Below are 26,909 nucleotides of genomic sequence, written 5' to 3' on the forward strand. Positions count from 1 at the left end.
TAGAACAAATTGGTTGATAGAATGGACTTAGAAATTAAAAAGATAATTTCATAAAAGAGACAACATGGAACATACAATTAGCTTTCAAAATACAGTGGTTTCTTTTGAAAAAAGTATACCAAACCATTCTGGGAAAAAATTGAATTTTGTAGTTTTGAAGATGTGTCACTTGTCTCTGTCTTGTCTTTGACTTTGAATGCAAGAAATGAAATATGTAAAAAGGTAATCTCTCTTCCCAGATAAGTATCATTCATCACTTCTTCCCTCCCTGCCCCCTTCTTACTTTTATTTTTGTTTTTAATTCTGTAGATTTCAGAAGAAAGAAAAGTGAAGACAGAAATTAATGTAGAAAAAGGGAAAGGCAGAAGGAAAAACACACAATATCAGACATTTCAAGTAAGACTGAAACATTTTCAAAAAGAAGTTTGTTTGATTTAATTATTTTCCTCCAGAAAATTTAAAAGACAGCATTCTGAAAAAGAAAATTTTTCAGGAAAATGCTGTTCAAAGTGTTAATTCTAGTGTTCAGTTATACTTGTTCTTCCTGTGAAGTGCATATCTTGAACTGTAACACAATAAATCTAGAAATTCCTATCACAAGACAGCTAGTGAGGCCTTGTTCCAGCTGAAGTCAAGGACAAAACTCTCACTTCAGCAAGGCCAGGATTCCTCCCCGTACTGACACATTTAAAGAAGTGATCAAATTTTCAGCAATGCATATTCTTGAACTCTATATATGCAGTGGTTGCTCTCTCTACAGGAAGAGGGTCATATTTAGCATATTTTGGGCTCTTTAATGTGAACATAATAGGAGAATGCCAATAAAATCACAAGATTTTGCAAGTCATCCTCCAGAAGTTTTCATCTCAGGCAAAAGGTTTTGCTTCAGCTCTAATAAAAACAGATATAGAGCTTTTTATTTTCTTTTTTTTTTTTTTTTTTTTTTAAAAAAAGCACTCACTTAGGAAATCTAGTCACATTTTTCTTTCAAAGTTCTCCTTGAAAGCCAAGGAATAATTGTAAATGCAATTCATAAAGAAGAAAATATCAGTTGTTATACTGGTGAGAACCAGCGTGTAGCCAGGTTAGAGCTGAGTCCTTTTGCCTATTGAAGAAGTGATCACAGGGCTGACAGCTGGAGTTTACTTGACTGTACAATAAAGCAGCCCTATAGGTACCTTTTGTTGTATTCAAAATGCCAAATGTAATCTTAATGCACTTTTTTATTTTCTTTTTTTTCCCCCATTGAGTATTATATCTTTAACCAAGGAAATGAAAAGAAGATGGATAAGCAGAAGAGATCAACATGCACCCCAAATTATTTGACACTTTCTAGAGAAATGATACATTTTTCACAAATCTATATTTTATTCTTGTGTTGTTAGTTAGCCAGTGAAGAGAAAGTCCAGTGGTTACTTGAAGCTGTGTGCAAAAATGGTAGTCTAAATGCACAGAAAACTGTATGACAATTAAATCTCTTGATGATACTTCATTTTGTCTATCAAATTCTGTGCATTAGCATTGTCTGAGTACAGATAGCATCTACTTAATAACTGGAAAATAGGCCTTAAAATATTGAAACTCAAAACAAAAGAAGAAATCAAAATCCCGACCCTCTGAATGCACTAATTAGAGATATTTTCTACAGTTTTGGGAAATTTAGTACATTTGAATGCACCTTGCAAACACTTTTAATTATAATTCTAGATGGTAACTGTGTTTGCCAATATATATTCCCTATACACTTTCCAGTCACAGGACTTTCCTTAATGATTGTTCATGGATCACGTTTTGTTAGCAATCCTCCAAAGTGGAAGGGACTTGAGGAATCTATCTTGTTGTTGAAATAAAATAATCTTTAGACAATCACAAAGTGTTGTGATGCCCTTATTGTATGACAAGAAGGGTAGAGACATATGAGTGGAAACAGACCTTCACTGCCTGGAAAATCACTATGTGAACTCCCTAGTCTTTTCAAACGTACGCTGTGTCACACAAGACTATCATGGTTCACAAGTATTTTACCATCATATTTCTGAGAATGCCATAATTTGTTTTTAGATGTGCGTTGGACTTCTTTGTGGGTATTAGGTAAAAGCACCTCGAATGTACTTTGTGCTGGCTTGGGATATTCATCTCTATTTTGCAGGGAGGTCACATGGGACATAACTAAAATTCACAGTTAATACTGTTTGTGTTATCAGTGTAGGAGGTAATCATTTATACTTTTAGACATCAGGAAGATAAGACTCAGCCTTGACAGGCTTGGACACCAAAGAACATATAGAATAAAATGAAGCTTTCTGTTGAAATGCAGAATTGCATCTTGGGTCAGCTCTTCTCCATTAGCATCTGCTGACGGGGTGCCCTCTTGCAGAACCTTAGTCATGCAAATACAGAGCCTCTCTATTTCTACCAGAGCTGTTTCATCGGTGTGAGTGGATGCTTGTGGATGTACAAGTGTGAATTACATCCTACTTTGTTACTCTGTCTTAAGAGGTAAAGCAGAGTTCATGAGCTCCAGACAGGCAAGAATCCTGCAGAACTAACTCTGCTAGTGACACAGATGCTAGCCATGAAAAGTCTGCCACAAAAGCAAGTATGTGGCTACTGGAAAACTTGTGCTGAAGCCTTTCAAAAAGGGTCAAGTGTTTTATTTCTAAGATTCCCAATGAGGAACTCAGGTGAGTAAGCTTTGCCCACACTTGAGACAAGCATGCCTTGCTTATGTCACTCTTCAGAACAAAAGGTTTAAATTCAAACTGTTTACTTCTAATAGAAGTGAAAAACAAGGTAATTTTTTTTTTTGTTTGTTTCAAAAGTAGACCTGAAAAATATCTCTCACTTCTACACCCACCATTGGTAGTTTAGTTTTTGAAATTCAACCAGGAAAGATGCTGTGTAAGAAGTGGACCTATATGGTCACTTAAATGTTTGTTATCTGTAATAGCTGTTGGGGTTAGGGAGTGCCATGAAAACTCTCACAAGAGTTTTGACTGAGACTAACATACAATCCTTTCATGAGCTGTGGATCATAAATATTTCACATTTCTTGACAGCTCACAGGTTCATCTTTCTATTTGAAATGGGTACGTTTTACCTCACCCACCAACTTCCCTTGTGCCCTTGGCAAATGTTGATATAAACAGGATGTAAAAGGCTACCTTGAAAATTATTATGTCTGTTGGAGTACCCTGGAGTTTCAGACCTTGCGCATGGGCAGGATAGGCTGTGTCATCTGAGGAAGACTGGTGTCTCAGAGTTCTTTTACATCTCCACAGTACTGCATCCACTGAAGTTGCCCCTTAGAGCAGGAGTAAACAGTTTATAGAAAATTCTGGGTTCATCTGGTATGCAGTGGTCAATCAGGCTGGCAGAAAGCGCCAATTTGGCATAACCTCTTTTACCATCTTGATCAGTCTTTGGTTTAAGGCACAATCTATTTTAAAAACATAGTATTCCTGTAACTTTCCTCACCAGCTCCCATTTCTATTCAGTCCACTTACAGGGTTCAGAAAAAAGCCCAGAAATTGGCATTGTGGCCAAAGTTTGTCTGTTATAACCAGAGAGGAATGTCTTGAATTTAATATGTTTGGTTTGGGAGATCTGTTTTTGTCCGCTATAACCAATTGTCCATTATAACCATGTCCATCATAAGTGTAGTGTGCACTATATAATTTCACAGCAGTGGTTAGTACAGCAAAAGCCAACTGTTGAGGTTGGGTGGGAAACCTGAGATATTTTGTTAACCAAATATGTCCTAAAATAATCTTAATTTTTTGAGAAACTATCAATCTCTGCATTCTTGGCTAAATGCTGTTGTTGAAATTTTAAAATGGTCTATTCATCCTTAAATGTATGCTTCACCAAGAAAATAAAAGGATTTTTTTTATTCTTTCAAAATATCAGATGCTTTATATACTAAGCAGAACCTTGGCATCCCTGAGCTTGAGGAGAAAAAGTTAAAATGGGAGGGGAACAGACTCAATTAGTTTCTGTGGAGGAAAGTGTAACTTTTAAAAATTAGAAATATAAAAATATGTTGTATCTTGGGTATAGAGAACAAATATGTAAGAGTAAGCTTTCTCATCACAGTTAAAATAAATTGTCTGGAAATTTAAGGACCCCAATAAAAATTCCCACATTGTTAATTCATTAAGCCTTGTAGCATAAAGAGTAAGGAATGAAATAGGGATTAATTTAAAATACAGTGTATTTTACCCTTTTAAATGCCAATGATCTTTTAAAAAATGGAAATGAACTTGACTTGAGCTAAATCTAAATAAACATGTCCTAGTTCTTGCTTTTTGAAAAAGAAATGAAATTGGTTAGAAGTAGGGTTTTCTTGGGCAAAATGAGACTTTTTTTTTTTTTTTTTTTTAATGAAACAAAGCATTTTCACTTTACATATCAACATTTCCATTAAAAACAAAGCCAGAGAAATGACATGACAGACTTGCACATCATTCATAAAATCAGCAGGTGATGCTGTCCATCTTGCAGCCAGTAATCCAGTGGCTAGGGAACTCACCCAAGAGGTGGGGGAACAAGGTTGTCCTCTGCAAGTGGAGAACCCAAGTCTCTACTTTCCAAGAAACATCCTGAGGGAAGAATGATATTATTTTATTTTATTTTTTTTAACTTCCCTCTTAAAGCAGTCCCAATTTGTATGGGATAAAACTTTTGTTTTACTAAGGATTCTCCCACCTTATAAACAAGAGCTTAAATCATTTTGTCGTTCTTCTTGACTCTTGCCTGGTATCCATCCTGAGAGCCTTGGTCCCTGGAGTCCACCGATGGTCCGTGTTGGACTTCATGGGCTGTGTGTGGCCTGGTGAGTGTCATTTGGAGAGTGTCCTGGATGTATCTTCATCTGAAGGAACAGGACTGACAGGAGATAGAGAGAAGGGAACAACTTGCACAAACCTAACAGCTTTTGTAACATATGCAGGCATCTACATGTACCAAGCAATTGTGGAACAAAAGAGCAAGCCTCAGGCAGAATCCCTCCTTGGGTGGTAGCCTGTGAATTTGGCAGTAAAAAACTGTGAGATAGCATGTAAGAGAGCTCTGCTGTTCACGGGCCATTAACCAATCCTTATGTAAACTCTTCCTGAAAACTCACTTCTAGCATATTGAGACAAAAAGAATAGTGTCTTCTCTGATCCTCCGGTAAGCTGCACTTAAGACTTTTCAGTTATTTTTTTCCTGTTTTGCTGCCCTTACTTGCTGCTGGTAAAATTAAATGGATTACAGGCAGTTTAGTACCAGAGACTGACATTTTTCTTAAATTTCTACTGTGAATGGAACAAGATTCCTCTTCTTGCTACAAAAATGTAGTTTCTTGATGAGAGGTGTTATGCAAGTTACTGTAATTACTTGGCCTGAGCACCCCAGGGATCTCTTCTGAACCACAGTACTGGTTCTTGCAGTCAGCATAAAGTCAGACTTGCTCAGCAGTGAAAGTGAAGCCTCAGGACTGTGAATTCTGCCCCCATCCTGACTAAAATAAAAAAAAAACACTGCAGCAAGCTCCAGCCCATCTCAGTCTACCCAGATATAAACTAACTCATCTACTGAAAGTTTATGACAAATGAGAGACAGCCAATTACACCTTGGCCTTTAGAGTCGAGAAGTAAAGGCCTGTCTTTGTCCAGTGATAAATGAGATGCTTATTCCAAGATTTTGCTCTGCCAGTGAATTATAGTTTGAACTGTTGGGAAAGGAAAAATTGTGGTTGGAAAAAGGAGCGTATTATGTGTGAGTGACACAATGTTTGTGCATGTATGTGGGTGTTCTGAGCAGACCTTTACAATGCATAAAAGAATAAGGATGAAGAATGCTTAAGTGTTGCCAAGTTGTCAAGTGTTTATCTTTTCAGATATATAGTAATATCGACAGTCCTTCTTACTGGATGGCTCCTACAGTAAGCAGAGAAATGGAAAAAAAAATGATAAAATCCTGACAATAATATGAATTTTCTTAGAATTAGAAAATAGTATAAGTGAATAATTTACATGTGTACATAATTTCTTCCTCTATAAAAGGAGAAGTTGTTCTAGTTCATGACATGAGAGAGAATCTTGTAATGGCAAAATTGTACAAGTTTTATATTAAATCTTTAGCTGTGCTTAACCTGTTCAGGCAGGTCAACTCCCTTTCTAAAGCCATCAGCAGGTTGTTAAGTTGTTGTGGTACTTCTTTGTTAGAATTTCAGTGCTTTGGCAGTCCTGTCTTGCCATCTATCTTCTGCCCTTCAGTCTCGCCAGGTACAGCCACTTACAAAGTGCTGGTCCCTGGCAGGAGCAATCAGCCTACTTCATGGGTTTACCTTCCTGATTCACAAATTCCAGGTGATCTCTTCTTCCTCGTTGTTGAGAGAGGTGATTTTGCACCTCTCAAGATCTGTACAGCATTATGTCTATCCTCTAACTCTGAGATGAAACAACTGAATTTCCCACCTTGGAATCCAAGCCACCTAAGCCCACTCAGACCTTCTGGCTTGTCCACTGTTCGGATCTCTCTGCAGACCCCAGAGGATGTCTCCCTCACTAAGCAAAGCACTTGCAATCCCAATAATTTGATTAAAACTGGAACATCTCTATATGGTCTACCAGACAGGGAGCAGAATCCTAGTTCAATGCTCCCTGTCACTTTGCACATATCCTCATGAGACACACCTTGGGCCCTCCTAAACAACCCTCAATTTCTCAAAGAATCACTGTCCTCCTTACCTGAATTTGGAAACTTTGGTGTGGCCAGCCTGTACAGGCAGACTTCTGAGCATTCAAGGGTGGTGACTAGGACACGTTTTAAACTTTGCATGACTAATATCTAGTGTATAACTTATAAAGTGAGCACCAGTGATGTCTTCTCAGTATGCTGGACAGAAGTCATCTCAGCTTTTGCAGGAGGAGTGTATATGCACATAGACACAGATACCAGTATGAAAGCTTCTGCTTTCTGTATTAATTCATGACACTGTACAGATGGTCTTCTAGATTACAAAGGAAATGCCTCTGGCAAGCTGTGCTCTTCACTGTGATTGATGCTATGAGGTATAAGCTTAGAGTTTCTGCAAAATATCTCCTTTTCTCATATCTTTTTTTTTTTTTTTTTTTGTCTGCTAATAGAATGTTGTAACACAGAATACTTCTAAACAATTAGGAAATACTTGTAATCTTTTTAGATAGTCACCTATGATATTTATAATTTGTAAAGATTTCTTTAACTGTGACTTGAAAGGGACATCCTGAGACCATTAAGCATTCTGCATTCAGCAATGACTTGTGGTTATTTTATAGTAAAAAACAATATGTAATCCTCTGCTCCTGTCTTCTCCATCTCAGCATCCCACAACATCTCCTTCCTAACCAGCAAAACATATCTTCACCCAGTTTATTCTTTCTTTTTTGAAATAAATTTCAGAGAATAGTGAAGTATCTTCCTTGAGCAAGAGATAAAAAGCAGCCTGCTTCATGTTTGGGACTTTATATGTTTCATATTTATTTTACTTACTATTTTTATCAGTTTCCAAAATGTCAAACGTAGCATTCTTCACCTTTTTCTTCATAAAGATTTTCAGTTTTGAATGACACATTAGTCACCATAGAACTTGAAGCAATATTGAAAACCCTCACTGAAGTAGACATGTGAAGGGTCAAAATAATCAGATTATGTTAGTTTTAGAGTTCAGTTTTAGCGTAGTTTTAGCTTTTAGACTAGAATAAAAATCCTATATTTTTCCTTTTATAAAATTGAAAAGAAATGTACTCAAACAAAAAATTAATTTAGGATTTTTTATATGGCAAACAATCTGATTCCCTCAATGTCATATTGGCAGTTAATGAATGCCAGTTGAGAGCATGAGCCTGGAATGTGATAGTTGACAATTAATGCCCATGAGTTTCATTATGAAGATCGTAAAACTTCACTAATTAAGCATATTCCTATAATGGAAGGTTCAAGAGGTGGAAATGGAATTTTCAAGTAGATTCCTCTCTGCCTACTTAATCTCTGCTCCCACTGAACTAGATGGACATTTTTAAGAAACCATAAATGAGATATGTGCAAGGCAATCCCATTTTATAAGCCCTGTCTTGCACTTGTTTACTGATATTTGAATGATGTTACAGGCATAGCATTAGTAGAACTGCAGGTCAAATCTGAGACACAGATTAGAGAATATTATTTTTGAAATTACAGATGGCAAAATTTTTTCTCCTCAATTAGCTGAGTAATCCAAATTGCGTGCATTCTTTTCAGATGAACTCTTAGATTAAGGATTTATTTGGGAATAGGAAGGGTTTTTTTTGGTATTGATCTTTTATTTCAGAAATGGTTAAATGGACTAATTTTTATATCTGATCAAAGGCCTGATCTTTTTTCTACTGATGTTAATGGCTATGCTCCTATTGATTTCTTAGAATGCTGGATATTCTTCAAAGTTAATTCTGTGCTAAAATGGGGCAATCTGTTTTTATATAAAAAGTGAGATTTATGGCCAGGCCTGGTTCAGTATGTTGTTGAAGACTATGCAGAACTTCAGCAATCAATGCAAAATAATAAAAAATTAAAAGGGAGAAGCATTCTGTCAATAGCACTCCTGTAACAAAGGGAATGCTTGTTTTATATTGATTAGCTCCTGTTAAATAATGCATTATGCTTCGCAACCATGTAGGCTCTTGCAGGGTTGTTTATTGCAAGCAGTGGCAGTATAGAAATGCTCTTAGTGAGCAAGGAAATCAATACTGTATCTGTAAACACACTTGCAAATACAGTCCCATGGCTCACTCTCCAATCTGCAGCTGTCCATTAAAACAGAATAATGTGAAATAAGACTGGTTGTTACATTCTGTATTTCTCTTTCAGTTCCTTTCTGGACAGCAATAAGCTGCTGAGGCACTTCAATTAGAATCCAATCCATAAGTGACTTGTTTGGTATACTTCTGCTCACCTATTGAGTACATAAGAGTACAAATCAGCTAAGCCATTTCCAGCGTGCTAGATTTGTATATGAAGACAGATTTTTAGCAGCTTCCATTTATTTGGACACCGAAAGGTTCTGAGAACAATTTATTTGTAAAGCTACCAAATAATCCTGGTTAAAATTAGGGCATTCTCAATTTAGTTTAGCAACCCTCTCCAAGGAGCTAGAACTCAACTCTTACTGAATTAGGGTCCTAAACCAGTGGCACCTTTCTGGATATCTTTGAAGGAGATTCCTTAGCATGACTAGGGAAAATGCCTCCATTCTTTGAAAGTGTGGTGTGGGTGCCAACTGCAGAGACAGGAAGGGAGAGTAGGCACCAGTGAAACACATACTCCTGGGGCACCTGATGCCACATCATGCATTAGCGTGGTTTGGTTTAACACACCCCTGGTCACACAGCAAGGAAGTGGCCCACTGTGGCTAGGTCTGGGCCTGTCCTCTGCAGATTATGCTATGGGTAATATTCCAAAAGACTGAGTGAAGCTGAGCTTTCTGCTTAGGGAGTGGTTGTTCATTTGTTTACCATTCATCACAATCTGAGGTCCTTTCAAGTATCACAGTCCAATCTCTCTGAGACGAACTTCCTGAATTTAGGAGAGCTGTGATGCTTTTTCCATTATGACTTTGATTAGCTTTAGTAGGGTATGACTGGCCCAGTGTATGATACAAAAAGACCTTCATGTAGCTTTGCACATATTAGATTCAAGACAAAGTAAGCATTGTTTCAGATGGTGAGCACTCACAGTTACCTCTAATATTATTGGAAATAGATTAACATTTGTAGCAATGGACACCTATAAGTAATGATAACAGTAGATAATATAATGCTAAACATATTTCTTCATTTCAGACAAGCTGCATTAGAGTGGACTTTGGTTTATTTTCATAGACTGATTCGGTGAAAATGTATCTGCATACTGTTAGGTTATGGTCATTATTGTACAATGCCTTCTCTGGACACAAAAAGTGGGATTTATCTGAGTAGATTTTAGCCATCCAAAAGTCAGGAGTCTAGGCTAGCCTGATAGTCTGAATTTCACTAATAGTTGGTGGAGACATATAGTCTTCTCCAGGAGACTGGGATAGCTATATAACAGAGGTAGAATGTATACATTTATACATTTATTCATACCTGGCTTTCTTCATTGGCTGTATAGGGAGCCTTGGCAGCTAACCTATATCAGATGACACATTTTACAACATTAGGCTAACTCAGAGAATCCTATCATACCAAAAATAATGACCAGCAAAGGTGTGATGACAGCTGGAGATGGGGGATTTCAAGTTAAAAATAGATGCCATGCAGTAATTAGCAACAGTTGGAGATGCAAACTAACACTGAACAGTGCTGGCTGGTATAATTTTGAATTCTTCCAAAAGGAAAGACTATTTATGAAGTTAACTATTAGTTTAGAGCCAAATTTCAGCTAAAGAGAGCTCCAAGTCATTTTGCAATGACTTTAATAATATTGCTTCAGAGGAAACTGCCTGGCTATTTAATAGACAGTGCTTCACAGAAAACTGGTGTCTGGGAACTGGAGTCCAGAATTCTGTACTGAGGGCCATTATTTTTCAATGCCTATATAAAGGTTTATTGGAAGTCACTGTTCTTGTTCCTTAATTTCTAATGGTGTCCATATGACAGATATAGAAGAAATCAGAGAAATGGTGAATTTTAGAGTTCTGAGATCTGTCTGAAATCTCTTTTGGACAAGGTATGCTAGGAAGATCTGGCCCTGAGCCTGGTGGAACAGTATCCGGAATAACATCTCAATGGCCCCAAGCCATGGACAGAGCAGGGGAATGACATCCATCTTCTGACCACATAGACATGCTCTATATTTTCTTCTCTGTCTTAGAAATTTTTCCAGACAGGGTCACCCTATATATGAATGGATAACCAGCAGACCGTGGCTGAGCAGATAGTCAGTTTTGGACCATTTGTATAAAACTTTCATGAACATTTTTCATACTTTAAATGCTTTTAAGAAGGTATCTTCCTTTCAACCCAGTAATATACATAATTAACATGGTGTACTTTGCTGTCATGACCTGAGGGAGCTTGTTTAACTCTAGTTTGGCTATTGCCGTATCATGCTGCAGAATATAGAGGGCCTTTGAAACATGGGTGAAGTCTGAAGCTGCTATGTCACCAATATGATGAATATAAGAGTAAATCACAGTTAAGAAAAACAGTATCTTCCTAAGAAAGGTTTCAGTTTATCTCTGCTGTGGAAACTATGAATAATAAGGGCCAGATTTCACCCACCTGTGGGTTGCACTCTGTCCAGGCCAACCAAAAGGCAAATGGGATGAGTTGGGGAGAGGGAAATCATCTAGTACAGCCTCTGAAGTAATTTTCTCATAACCCAATACAGAGATCCATGTATATAACTTAGTTTATACTTTCAGGGGATTCTGCAATTAGTAAATGCACAAATGAAAAATGTTTTATTACATCTGTAATAATACCTTTAGATAAACCTCACTGTGAGTGATATGTTTAAAAAAGTCTGTCTATGTTAAGGTTTCATATTGCTAACCATTAGCCATTAAAATATCTGTTACTAGTATGGTTTATTGCAAATTGGTGAGCTGATCCCTTGTCTTGATCCTGCAGCAAAAGAACTTTTTGATAGGTCTTTACAAAGAGCTAATCATGGGATTTCATCTAAGGGAAAGAAAATAAGCTAAGTCTTTCATTAAAACATTCTATAAGAGAAATGCGTGTTGCAAATGTATTTCTCAACTCATGGGTGCAGAACTGAAGTGAATTATTCATTTCCAACACAGCCTTCAAATCAAAACATTTCAGCATTCCTTACTTACTAACATCAGTGGATCGTGTGAACCAGAACGCTATGTTACAATAACCTCATGATTTTTAGGCAGAAGGATCCCTGAATATTATTTCAGTCTCTGCTTTTCCCTGGAAACTTCCTTATTTTCAACAGTCCTCCTCTACTTGCCAAGAGTGACCTAACTCTAAAATTATTTGCTACATTTGAACAGGGAACAAAATTAACTCTTAAGAAAATGGGTTGCCTATACCATCAGCAAAGAGTGGAATGGGGCTCAGATGCATGTCCTGAGTGGTGCACTAGCAGGGCTTATAGTCTCTGTGAAGTCCTTCCGGCCAGTGAAAAAGCAGCATTTTATCCAGAGGATTGACTTTAGCTGCATATAACTGTTATGATGTTTTGTCAGCTAATTGGATTCCTTTCATATATTTCAAGAATTGCCAGAGTTGTGCTTTGTCATTAATTTGCAAGCATAACTTTTCAGGGCAGGAACTGGACTTAAACATATACAGCACGATGTAGTTCTTCCAGAAAGAAGCTTTAACATAGAGGACACTAATTTTTAAATGTCCCTACTATATACACTTACCTAAGTGTTTGTTTTATTAGTACTGGGGAAATAGATCATTTCAGGGGAAAGGAAGGAGAAGAATTTCTTGCTGTAGTTTGCAGAGCACATTTCTTAGATTTGAGAACTGCTCAGACATTCAGTCAACATCATCCTCTGAAGGCGCTTAGGTTTTGGCAGGTACATTTATCCATGGAACAACACACAAAAAGAAACCCTGATGGTTTGGAAGGGGTCGGTGGAGGTCTGAAGGTTAACTTAAGCCAAAGATCCTGAGGGAAATTATTCTTAATGAAAACTGACACATATATGCCCCTGACAGCTTTAGAAAAAACAAACATATATTTCATCTGAATCTCAAAAAGCTCAAATATTTGAGCTGTGCAACAAACCCTGAACAAATTTTGCACTGAATAGTGTTAGCTGCCAAGGAAAAATTAATTCACACACTTTTTATTCCTACTGCGCTGGTACCCAGTGGAACTGTTTTACATTTATCTGACCCCATGCAATACCTTTCTTTCAAAACCATTACATTTAATACATTTTCATAAGGAACAATTTGGAGTGTTGCCCAGTCATTGTCTAAAATGAAGCAAGAACAGAACCTTTAACACAACATGTGCATATACTATCCCCACATTGTGTATGAACACAAGAGCAGACATCCTTTAGAAGCAATAAAAGCTATGTCTACCTAATGAGCTCCAAATGGAATTTCTTGCACACTCAAATTTCCCACTGAAGTCCATGGGCTTTTCACATGTGTAAAACAAACACAGTAAATATAACTAACTATAAGCACTTATTTACACTAAAGTATGGCATCCTCTACTGCAGAACTATTTACTGTAACAACAGGAACAACGTGGAGTTTTCCAGAAGTTATACAAAAAGTTTTTGGGTGTATGCTCCCACTGAACGTGAACTGGTACTGTTCTTACAAGTTTCTTAATGAGACTGTGTCTCCTCTAACTAAAATGAGTCTTTATTATAATAACAGATAAGGTAAGACAGGAAGGAGCTTGAGAAAGGGAGAGCTAGGTATATGTCTTTCAGTAGGTAGCTATGACAGAATTGACTGACTAATTAAAAGAGGTTGAATGCTTCAGGGATATTACAGTTCAGCCCAGACCTTAAAAGATCAGATAGCCTTATGAGATGCCTATTGCATTGCTCAATATGCCATTATAGATCTCAGACACATTAAGCAAAGCATGATGTTGATAAAAGCCTATAGCAGTCAGAAGACACATTTTCATAAAGAAGGTGAGAACCGTTGAGTGTGATGTCTGATAGGAGTTATACTGGTTTGTACCAGCTGAGATTCTGCCTGTAATCAGCACGATGCTGGTGAATGACGACAGCATCTTAAATGGCTGGAAGCTGCACAGTGTTGGTTCATCCCAGACTGGGTTAATAGGGAACACTGTTAGAGTTTGCATCACAAGGATGTCCAGAGACCTAGTCTAATATCAGGAGTTGATTTTGCTGTCCTTCTGAAGAGTTTATTTTCTCAGTAGGCTTATCCTTAGAAGGGTATGAGAAGAGCAGAATTCTGTCTGTAATAGAATCACAATTGAAAGCTGAAAGAGTTTAGAAGCATTCTACATCTGATTACAGGAGATAAGAAACTTTTTCACTAGAAGAACAAAGAACCACTGGAGTAACTTATCAAGACTGAACCTTTTATTTAAAAGTGGTTTTAGTTAAAGTATGATTTGAGTTGTGGAAGTAAAAATTACTGAAAGGAAGCAGACTAACAAAATTCAAATGTGAAATGTAAATACAACTGAAAGGTAGAAACCAAACTTTTCTCTGCCTCTATAAGGACAGAAACTAGTTGGTTTAAAGTGTAGCAATAAAGGTTCAGGAGAAGCTTTATAACATGGAAAAAGATGGAGCCAAAAGGTATAAGAAACATTATCAGTGGTGGTTTATAAGTACAGGTTATATAAACATCTCTTAAAACTGGTTTAGGGATTCTCAGGGCAGGATGAAGGACTGCATTGCCTTCATGTTCCATCTGATACTCTCTTTCCATCCTCTGGTGTCCTATTGCCAGGTCAGACAATATGATTATGACTATCCTGTTATAGGTCTGTATCTGCAAGCATCCAAATTGGTCTGCAGCTCTGCTGGGAGCTGAGGGCAGGTCTCTGAGTTCCAGTCCAGGACGTGACCATAGAAACTGTGACCTGTTTTATACCTGGTTTTGCAACAGTGACTATATACTTTAAAAAAAAAGAACTTGACACCTTAAAATGGAACTTAAGGTATAGTGTCTATATTCACAAATACAATGGTGCACATTACCATTCAGCTGCTGCTTAGCTCTGAAGGCACCTCCCTTTTCTTGGCAACTACCTTCTTATCTTACTGTTCCCGGTGTGCATACCTTGATTTATCTTAATTTAGTGTCCTAAAAGGCTGCTAGTGCATATGCCCCAAAACGGGCACAGAGCCCATTTGATATCTATGTCCTAGGATGCTCTGAAAGTATTTCAGCCCATTTCCTGGAAACATCAGAATCCAGTAAGTTTGTGTTACCTACAGGACATATCACAAAATGCACTCATGCCTAGTTCTAACTGTTAAAGGATAATTTGGAAGTTGTAATATACTTCCTTCCTCCTTCCTTCCTTCCTTCCTTCCTTCCTTCCTTCCTTCCTTCCTTCCTTCCTTCCTTCCTTCCTTCCTTCCTTCCTTCCTTCCTTCCTTCCTTCCTTCCTTCCTTCCTTCCTTCCTTCCTTCCTTCCTTCCTTCCTTCCTTCCTTCCTCCCTTCCTCCCTTCCTCCCTTCCTCCCTTCCTCCCTTCCTCCCTTCCTTCCTCCCTCCCTTCCTCCCTTCCTTCCCTTTCTGTTTCTGCAATTATTAAGATCATTATTAAAGATAAAAGGTAATTAAAGGTAAAAGAAGGAAGAAAAAATTTTGTGGGTTACAAATGACAGAAAGAATGAGACAGAATAGACATGGTTCTGTGGCCTGTTTGGAGGAAAGAATCTTTGATTCCTTGTCTATAATTATTTTTGTGTTTAACATATATTGTCCTTGCATATGATTATTTGTGTACTGAACACAAATTGACCAGTAAGAGTCCTGAGAATGAAATCCAGGATTACTTGCTCCATGTGGGTCCTCTAATAGCAAGGCTGTGCAATCAAGTTCTCTTTCTGTTCTGAATTCCTTTCCACATACCAACACAAATTTAGATGGAGGAGTGCCTCATTTACCTGGGATGAGCATTGTAACAGCACAACTCTGTTTTTGGAGCTAACCTCAGGTCCTCCTAAGGGGATTTGCATTCTCTTCCTGAAAATGGAAAAAGTTTGAGTTGTTTTTCACAGCAGCATTGCAAAGACATGTATTGACATGATTCATTTTATGCACAATGGTATACTGTAGTGTAGATATATACGTGACCTATAGTGGATCTCTCTTATACTAATTCCAGATGGTGAAGAATAAATTTCTTAAAAGGCTACTATTGCTTGGAATTTCAGACACTGAACTTCCTGTTAGAAACATCTGGAAATTTATATGTATATAGTGTGTTTACAGAAGAAGAGATGATTAAAAGAATGTTATTAATCCAAATATGTTTGACTTCTTATTTAATCTTATCCTCAAACTCACTTTTATTCCACACACAACTGTCAGTAATTTCAGTCCAATAACAATTTAGGACATCTTCATCTGCTCTGAGCATGATTATGTTTGTGATAAGACTTACATGGTTTTCCTGTTCAACAGCCTCTCCTAATAGTGCGAACATGCACTGAACTTTCTGCAGCAATTTTCACAACCTTCTTATTGTTGGTTCAACCAATATTTATTTCTTGTATCTGGTAGGTGGGTATACAGCCAAGTTCCATCTTGGCCCGAAGCTCTATTTTTCTGTATTCAGCTGTGATAGCCCTCCCCAGGAGATGGTGCTGGTAAATGGTGCTGTCCTAAGCGTTTTGAGGGCTGAAGTACTTCATTCTAAAGGTGGCTTGACACAAGCTTGAGGAATTTTTTTAAAATAATTTTTGAGGAACCATGGAGTAGATGTATGATTGAGGTATTTCAGCTTTTTTGCAGTCATAAAGGCTGTATTTTAAGCTGTGAAATTGGAAGATGCTATTTGCCATTGTAATTAACTTCTTAAAGCCTTTTAAAGTAAATTGACTTTGAAAGTATTTTCATCTTTGTCTTAGTAATGTAGTCATAGAAAATAGGGCTGGAAGGTGGTCAGCCTGGCCACCCTGCTTCCTGAAGACAAGACTGACTGCACCTCAACTCTTCCTGACAGATGTTTGGTAAACCAGTTTTTAACAATGTCAGTGATTGAAATCCCACAACTGTTGGAGGTGCTAATGAGGAATTTCTAACTTTAGGTATCTTTATAGTTGACAATTGCATATCAACAATTAAAAGAGATGGCTTAAAAGGAAAAGTCTTTTGAAAATGGGATAAGGACTTTTTTCTCAAAAAATGTAATTCAAATCTTGAGATGAAAAACTTTACATCTGTTGTTGACACCATTACATTATTTTTCTAAGGTAAGCAGTTATTTTTTGTTTTAGGCTTTAGATCACCCAGTTATGAGGAAACAATTCAGGTTGCTACTGGACAACAACTCCAAGAAAAACACAAGGCTACTCTTAGGTGCAAGCTACAAAACAGAGCTTATGGAGTGTGCTCTGTCACATTGTTCTGAATGATTACTGTGCTCTTGTGTAGTGTCCCAAGGACCACAACTTTCTTTAGGTGTGTAAGTAAAACAATTCAGCTGTTATTCATTGATACCTAGATATGTGCATCTTCAACTGAGCAGCCCCTCACCTCTCTGGTATTAGTGAAGAAAGTTGATCAGGTTAGTAAACCTCTGGTGAACATGGGAAAGGAACTAGTGCAGTTAAGTAGAATATCTAAACAAATATCTGTCTGTATTCACTGAAGTATACTTCCCATAAAAGATGAATCCTATCTTCTCAGAGGTGAAAGAAAATTTTATACTAATACATCGAAGAAAGGTATATTTTTCTACATTAGTATAACATGAGCAGCTGTGAATCATCTATACAACCTTGGGCTGTGATATTAGAGTAAATACAGATGAGAAGAGAAAGAAAAGTCTTCCAAGGAGCTGAGTATTAGTGGGAACAATCAAATCTATTCCTTGCTCTATGCTTTCACTGAAATTTTGCCTACATTTTTTCCACAACAAAAGTTTGGTATGTCCTAATTCTCAAGACTTCTAATTTATGATAGCAACAGGCTAGGATTTCAAGTTTTCATTTAGCTGGGAATGAGAGTTGACCTGCCCTTAAGTACTCATTTTAGCTTTTCAGGTGTAATATCAAGCTATTGCAGCAAAGCTAATTTTTTCCCTGTCTTCCACTTGCATTTTTTTCTTGAAAGACAAAAGACACAAATTTTCCAACCAGCTCCACTGAAAACTTTTTATATAAAAAAACCTGAAAAGTATTTTTCAGAGCTGTGTGCAACCAAGCACATAACCTGTTCTCTATCGAAGCTGTAATCACCTATGAAGAAAAACAACCAAACAAATCTTTTTGGGTCCTTTCCACTCTCTGGTTTTGTTTTTTTTTCTTGCATTTGCTGTTTAAATCACAACTGTCATTTTAAAGCATAACAGCATATGAAAAGCAGAGAAAGTCAATGATGGTTGTTGCAGTAGATTTCAGACTTGTATGAAAGAGAAAAACACTGAAATAATTTAGATTGTAAGTGAAAACTGTAGCAGAGGGGTGTGAAAGAGGTGTACACAGTATCATTACTACTAGTACCGTCTGTTCAGATAAGTGGGGATTGAAGTTATACAGCATCATCAGTTTTGATGTGTTATTACTTTTTTCATAAAGCACCTATCTCTATAAAAAGGGGAGATATGATTATGAGAGAGTGTGGTGCTTGGACAGGGGCAGAAGATATGACACTTTGTGAATTATTTTTTTTTTGTATCTGCTGTCACCTTTCTTTTTCATGTTAGACAATGAGCTATGGGTATGACCCGTGGAGAACAAAGTCAGAGAAACAGTAGCTAGCAGCCAAGTTATATGCTAACTCAAGTGAAAATGCAAGCCAACTATCAAGGGCTGAACGTTTCAGCAAGAGGAGTAAGTGCCCAACAACTCCATGAGAATACCAATGAGAAACATTTGTTCTTGATTACTAGGCAGATGTTAAGGGATTAATATGAAAGGGAAGATTTAATTAAGAACAATGCTTTGCAGAACAAGTTAGGACATATGAATGGATGGAGAACGAGAAAACAATTCACCCTCAAGGCGTCAGTTTTATGTGCTTTTGAAGAACTGTACTACATGCCTATGATGTTTTAAGTGTGGAACTGTGTAAGAGTCTGAAAGAACCAGAGAAATTAAAAATCAAGTTAAGAGAATAAATGCCATTTGAACAACTTCAGGGACATCATCACCAAGGTAAAATAAGATCTAACCTGAGAAATTATTTATGTATTTTCTTTGGCATTGCAAAAAATATGAGAAAGAAATAATGGAACTTACACATGTATTTGTAGACAGTAACATGAGTCTTGTTTTAAAAACCTCTCTTGAAGAAGCTATACCTTTATAACTGCCTAATCCAGAAGACAATTAACACATACCCACAAAAATAGGTTTTGTTTCTTATTTTCATTTAAAGTGATAACACTAAGTGTCACTAATGCTAGCCACTCCACAATGAACAGGCAATGTCAGCTGTTTTGTTCACAGTAGGCACCACGTACTTGGTTTTTGTCACCTGGGCAACAGCGCGCTTATTTCTGTTTCCAAGGGCACTTCAGAAAGCAGTCTCTGCTGCTGTTATAAAGGACTTCCTACTGGACTTTCCTCTGCTTCTGTGTTCCACCAACTCATGCTGGTTCCAGTAATTCATATTCTTGTATTTTCAGCATTATTTCACTCAACTTGAAACCTTTTTCAGAAGGTGTAAATCAGTGAATTCTGTGCTTCTCCACTTTAAAGCCAGAACAAGGAACTACAGAGCTAGGTCTGCTGTCTTTTGAAAATTTTGGTGAGAAGTTCATGCTGGGGTATTGTCTGTTATGAAAAGTCCTAGAGAAGCTGTCAGAAATGAAAACAATATTCTCTGATGGAAAGAAGCTGCTATAAAAATACCGTACAGCTAAAACTGTCCAGTTCCAAAACCAGTTTCTGATAGTGCTTCTTAACTATCTCAAAGCAGATGTTTTGAATACAGAGGACAACTGTAGCTCTTGTTATTTAGCATTCATGTCCTGATAACCCCATGAAGCCATGCTGAAACTGTTTTAGGAGCGATTTAAACAAACACTCTGAATATGTAGACTCATATAGAAAACGCAGAAAGATTCTTATTCTCTATTACATTTAAGAGAATGTTTCCAGAAATGTTTATTATCCAGGTGATACTTACAGAGTTTGAGAGTGAACTTTTTGTCTTAGCATAAATTTGCACCCTACTGCAAGGTACATTCAGTGTTGCCTCACCAGACACTGAATTAAGACTTGAAGAGCTCATGCCTCTCTGCCCTCTTTGTGGCTGCTGCATGCAGCTAATTCCTCCTGGGAAAAGAAGCAGGCCATCAGTTTGTTTACCATCCAGTAAAGATACCTGGCAGTTTCCGTGCACAAAATGAGCTGCTCTCTTGTCAGGAAGATGATTGATCCTCTCACAAGCTCTGCCATCTGTTGAATAAATATAAGCATGTGAAAGTTCAAAGTGTTACTGTGCGTAATAACAGGCAGTGGAACAGTGCATAGTATTGACTCGTGGAATTAAGACACATACAGTCTCCAATTATGCCAGAGTTACAGTGCTGTTAGGAATAAGAAAAACTCTTTTAAAAAGTCACCCCTGCAAATTTCTTTAAGGAAAAAATATATTTTCTGTTATCACATGAATTTTATATTTAACTGCCAATTTAGCTCTGCCCACACAAAATTCATTCACAGCCTGTTTAATTTACTTCAGCACTCTGGATTGACCTTAAAAAAAGTCCTTAAAAATGCAAAGCTAAAGAGACACTGAATTACAATGAATAAGGTGTCAATTTTCAGTTTCTTTCTTAGTCCCAGACAGACTGTGAAATATCTTGCACAAACTGTTTAGTACTGATTGATGGGTTTAGTTATGTTTCCATTTCAGTGTACAGAGAAAAAAATCCCCATATTATTCTGCTCGTAAGCAAAATCTTCTCTATCCTTTCTTGTAAGTATTTGCCAATATTCAAGTAGATTTTTTTTATTGTTGATATAAACTTATTTGTTACTATTTCCAATAGTAAGTGAAGCAAACAATTTTGAGTATAAATGTTGCATAGTCACATCAGTATTTAATATAGTTTATGGAGGAATTTTCAAAATACTCCTGTAAGATCATGTTATATTATCAGCCTTTATTGGTCTAGGAAATACCCATAGCTTTGAAGCACTGATTCAGCAAGACATTTAAACACTTGCTTTCCATACTCTGAACTGAGAACATGCATTAGAGATTTGCCATACTGGCTCAGAATCTGTCACCGTTAAGCCATTATAAAATGTGTTGCTATTGTATTACAAGTAGTAATATAAAATGGTGAGATAACATTAAAATGAATATTTCTTATACCTCTTGTAATTAATAACATGATATGCTAATGTGATTTTCATTGTCTTTGTGTTTTACGGGAATACTCATGGTTTCAGGGCAGGCTTGTTGAAGAGATGCGATGGCAGTATGGTCCCAGCCCTGGGAAAGATTATAATCTCATTATTAGTCAAGAGGCATCAGAAAGCAGCGGGAAGCTTATAACAAACAAGATAGAAAAGTAAAACAGAAGACAATTATTAGTTTAAGGTGGAGTCACAGACTACTACAAGTAGGATTTATCTGATAACGTAGAAATCTATGAGTGACACCTAAACCGTCTAGCTGATGGATTCTTTTAACTAGTGTGGTCTTTCCTCACAAATTCTAGCCATGTGTATTTACATATCTTCTAAATTAGTTGCCTGTATGTCCTCTATTGTCAAGAGAGAGAGGTACTTCCAGAGGATGTTTATTTCCACATTTAAAAAAGGTGTGTAAAATAGGAGTCATGGATTGTTCTCAGCAGCTGCCTATTTCTTTCCAGTGATTTAAGAAGAGCACAGAGGATTAATTAAGTTTAGATAAATTGTAAACAGCTCATGTTGGCTCAGCAGAATCCAACCCTTAACTTGCAGCTTATTTTAATGATCTGATGATTGAAATATCAGTGACTAGTCTGATTATTTCATTGTCAGATCAAATGGAGATATGATTCTTTCCCCAGAGGTGTGCTTTAAGGAATAACTGTGCCATAGTTCACACATATGCCCTCATGATAAACACATATGAGTTGTGACCTGTGGAGCTTTATCAGTTATTTGCTAATGGATGAGGATTAGCAGACAGTAGGAGATACATTCTAGCAAGAAGAAAGACCTTACTACATTATAAATCCAGAACAAGTGATTGCTTTAGCTTGATACAAATTTATAAACTGTATCCTCCAAGCTATTCAACACAAATACATATCTGCAGGCACCAGAAATCCTTGTAAATCATCTGAGTTCTGTCAGTGCTCAAAGTACCACTCATGAGGAGTTTGTGATCCCAATTTCAACATTAGTTTGCCAAATGACTTTGACTAGTCACTCCCCACCACACATACCTTTTTTTTTTTTTTTTTTTTCCACCTGGATGGAGGAACCAGGAGTCATTACTTCTGTAACATGCATTGAGGTCTTGAGCTAAAAAGGTGTTTTTTTAAAAGATGAGTCATTATGTTACTGACTTAAAATACTAACCTGTTCATTTTCTGCTAATACAGGTGACATGTTCGCAAACTTCAGAGCTAAGCAGTTCTGCTCATGCACCACTAATGTGAGACAAACAGGGAAACCAAACATAAAAGAAAAGATTTTGTTGCTCTAATGTCACCAGAGTGTTAGAGTGATGCTCATATTCTTGATTCAGGCATGAAATATTGATAGCTGTTGATTTTTAACAGCATTTGGTTGGGTGGGATTTTTTTTCTCTTTCTTAGAGGAAAAAGCTAATGGACCTTAAAGCAAATTTTATTCCTCTGTGGCCTGACTCCATTATTCTTCTCTTGGCCAAATTTTATTTGTCTGCTAATGGATCACACTTTGAAAAATGATTATGATGTTGATATTTTGATATTCTTGCAGTAAAATCTTGCATGCTGTTAACATATGACAAAAGGAGATAAAGACCAGGGATAACAAGGTTAGCATGAAGTGAAAAATTATGTAATATTAAGCTATGTTGTTGCTTTCTGTGGCAATCTTTTTTTCTCATTCATACATCTGTCAACACAGATGACTATCCGTATACTTTTATGGCCCAGACTGTTCAAAATGGCTTCCTGGCTTGTGGCTATTATTTTGAATCTGCACTTCATTATGCCCAATATTTCCGTATGCAATTCACTTAGGTAGTTATACTGACCCCAGGGAAATGTCCAGTGAACATTTACTGTGACTCAGTTTGAAAGAATAATGAAATGCTAATGTAAAAATATGGGCCCACCTGATAGCAAAGTTCAGTTGCTGGGCTGGATCAAAGGTCTTCATAAAAAATTCGTTCCTATTCCATAGTTAGAACACATTAAGATTAAGACTGTAATTTTACATAGGTAATACAAGTAAGTCTCCTAAAAATGCTTCCTTAAAATTTTATAATTTGATTACTATTCATAAGCAATGATGGTGGTGTACAAATCACCGGGTTTCCTTCTCCTTTTAACTATAGCAGAGTAGAAAGGGAAGTGTAGTGCCACCCTTCCCTTTCCTTATTTCTTCAAGATTTGTGAGCTGATAATAATTAAAAAATACTATCAATCTTAAAATTCAGATTGTACAGGGAGGATGGAATCTAACCAATTCCCAAGTGAATTTCTGACTGAAATAGCAATCATGGTTAGGCACTGCCTATTTCATAATTGTCACTGATACACTATTTGAACTTCTGCATTGCCTTTTCTTTTACAGCCAGACTACTGGTTCATACATGTGGGCTTGCTCTTTGCCCATTCTAAGATTGTCAGTGTCATACCTGATACTATATTATTCGAGAACTGTAGCCAAGCTACTAAGATCTGCTGTATGGCTTTTCTCATAGGCTTGAGTGTACCAGTATGACAGCATGGCTGCTGTCTTCACATCTCCTGAGTGTCTCATTCCAAGAACAGGAATAAAAGATTCCCTTGACACCACCAAAAAGTACTCTTCAGCAAGCATGATATGAAGGAGGTGTGTCTTGTAGCTGCCCTTACCTCATTCCACTGTCCCCCTCACTGACTGTGACTAGGGATACCAATCTTCCACTTTGGTGCGAAGTGCTGAGAGAGTGACTACTGAAATATTGTTGTTTAGTAACATGGTAACATGAGACCAAAAACTTTTCAGGATGATTACAAAGAAACAAGAGAGGGAATACATCTTTCTCGGAGGGAAATTAGCTAATATACAAACAAAATGAAGCACACGGGAATTTGTTGCATGTGCCAACTACAGACATAAGACATGAATTGCAAAGACACAGGTGAGCACAGGTTGTGGAGGAATTTGGAGGAGAGTCTTTAGTTTCAGGCATGCCAGACTTCTTTGCTGTGCAGACTCTCTCAGAAGCCAGACAGGAGAGGGACCGTAATGGTGAAAGCAGCCCTACAACCCCCAGGGTCAGTCATAGTGACCTGCCATGAATGAAGTTAAAAGAATATTTGCTTCCCACTAGCTCTTATTTGTCCTTGCCATATGTTCTGTAGGCTGTATTTTCTTTAACTTAACTCAGTAGCAGTTCAATGAGCATCTAAAAGCACAGGAGCTGTTGGGAGGAAGGAGCTTGCCATTGTCAAACTCTGTCCTTTCTCCTCACCTGACTCACTGGGTTCTGAACAGCTGAGCCACTCTGCCCTCTGCAGAGACATGTCCAGCAACTTCAGGCAAGGCACAATTCAACAGTTAATTTACAGCAGAGAATAGCTAAGAGGATCACTGAGCCCCAGTAACACAAAGCTGGCAGTGGACTTTCAGCCCACTGGAGGGAATTCAGTTGTGCTTGGTCAATGAAAAGCATTCAGAGAATCACTTTAAACTACTGTGTCTCAGTCATGCATAAGGCAGAATATAAAAAAATATAGTCCTACCCCATACTTATTCTTAGGTTAAAAGGGTGACTTTTTCTGTTGAACATTACTTAAAATAGACAATTATGTCAATAATTTTTCCTGGCAACTAGGTGCTAAAAGACAAGCTTCATTCCCAAACCTCTGGGTCATGAATGAATGGTATTTCTGTTCCCATATAATTCAATGTTTTTTCTACAAAAGTTGTCAGAGATGTGTTAACATGTCATCCTGATGTCTTTTCAGAAAGGAGAAAAGGACAGTGGTCCAAACTTTTCCTGAACCTTAAAACATCATATTCAACATATAACATCTACCATACAGGTTCAATCAGTGACTCCTTGTGGTGATTTGTATGAGTCATTTTTCTTCATAAAGAGAGCTAAACTGGCTGCAGCAGCTAAGCAGGTAATCCAATGATCTGCGTGAAGTATTTTTATTATTCACAAAACTCAGGGAATATAAGACCAAACCCAAGCTACAGCTGTTTTTGACTAAGTGTAATTCAGGCATTGCATTACAATAATGTAGTCTGTTTTACAAGACTAACATTTCAATCTGCCACTAAAAGTGTGCATTTCTACTGTACAAAAGGCATTTGCCCCTGACTACCAGGGATAGCACATTTTTTTTTTTTTTTTTAAGTTAGTCCATTACCTTCTAGTAGAAAGCAGTATCAGGCCAAGTCTTTCTCTTCCATGTGTGTTTTCCCTCTATAGTATAATATAAAAGACCTCATCACACTGAGGTAAGGATACCCTTAACATAGGATTCCTTATGCTCTACCTACATTTTTCTCAACTCAAGTTTCATTAATTTACTTCTTAAACTACCTGTAAACCTTTCTGCTTATATCCTACAAATAGTTGTAGGTATCATTAGTCACTGTCTGATCAAGTTACATTTGGAGTCATTCCAGTGAATTTAGACTGATAGGGCCTTGCCCAAATATGTTCTGATTTGTGAATGTATTTCTGACTGCTGATGTATTCAGAAGCATACATAATCTTCTTGCTAGTAATTTTTAGCCATCTGTAGTCTTCTATGAGCTATCTGTAAAAGCATGCTAAACAGATCTTGGCTAGCCCTTCCTGTTAAGTTACCAAATAGCCACTCATTTGACTATCTGATAGAGTGGTCATTTGTTTTGGGGTTATTTTTAATTAAAACTAGGTTAGTTTGCACTTTCCTAGTATGGCGATATTATTGATAAAGGATGCACAGTCAGTTAGTGGAAAGAATATTCCTTTCCAAAAATTAATATTCTCTTAATCTTACTCAGACAGTTGTTAAAAGCTTCAGCTGTAGCATGTCAAACAATAATTTCAGCATCTCCCGGTTGTCTGCCTCCTCCCTCTGTGAAATGTTGATATGTTGTTACTTTTAATTTACGGATTTTCAGACTCTATAGTCAGTGATCAAATCAGATTATATTAATTTTCAGTTATAATTTTATGCAAGCATTTTATTAACTCAAGCTGCATCTGGAAGTCTTGGTAGTAAGTGTGATGTGACTTGAAGTTTCCTGATAATAAGGAAGATGCATGACAATATTATTTGATCTACCACAGCAGAACAACGCAGAACATCAATTATATAGCACTCTTTAGATATTAACCATATAATGACAACTTTTATAACAGGACTCCTGCCTTTCCATTTTTAGATTGCCTTTTTAGCTTTGAGGATGATGCAGTTAAGGGATCTCTCCATTAATGGTAAAAGAATCAACTTTTTCTATCTATGCTTTTACACTAGAGGGACTGATGTAATCTGAATGGGGATCAAAAAATGACAAGTCCTTAGGTCCTTCAGGAGAGGATGAATTCATACAATGAAAGACAGCTCCATACGTTTTCTGTGGTGGATTTATTTGCTATCTGCGATAATAATTTAGAATATTTTTTCTAATCGGACAAAATTTTTCCATCCTATATCTTCCTAGAAGATAATTCAAGAATAACAGTTACAGAGTTCTCTACCAGCATAGAAAATGTTTTTTACCGTTAAAATTTCTAAAAGCTCAAAAACTTGAGTTCTTTCAATTTTGAGCTTCATTTTTCTTATCTGTATATTACTGTGTATTGCACTGCATGACACATAGTGTGACATGTCGCTGCCATTTGTAAGCAGTGTTGTGATCCTCATATAACAGCAGGAGTAATTGCTATTATATGCAAATGCAGTCCAGAATAACTGATGAACTAATGCCTTTTTAACCACTTCTCCAGCCAGTTGAATTACCAGTGTTTTGTGTTTCTAAGTCAGGAAGTAAGAGAAGAATCTGACCTTCCTTCTGCTTGAGAAAGAATTTTAAAAAGTGGAAATTAATGTTCTCCAAGTGTAATGCTACCTGAGTGACATGTTTTTTGCTTCCAAACT

General features: G+C 37.1%; 1 long non-coding RNA gene across 1 annotated transcript in view; it reads left to right on the forward strand.

The window, feature by feature from the left end:
• The first annotated feature begins 322 nt into the window (after positions 1-322).
• Positions 323-26,909, forward strand: part of LOC141943179 (uncharacterized) — a 48,555-nt gene continuing 21,968 nt past the window's right edge. Inside the window, exon 1 of the long non-coding RNA XR_012628873.1 lies at positions 323-396. This is a non-coding gene — a long non-coding RNA (uncharacterized LOC141943179). The remainder of the gene's footprint in view (positions 397-26,909) is intronic.

This window comes from Strix uralensis, chromosome 1 (genome assembly GCF_047716275.1).
Source record: "Strix uralensis isolate ZFMK-TIS-50842 chromosome 1, bStrUra1, whole genome shotgun sequence".
Taxonomy (NCBI): domain Eukaryota; kingdom Metazoa; phylum Chordata; class Aves; order Strigiformes; family Strigidae; genus Strix; species Strix uralensis.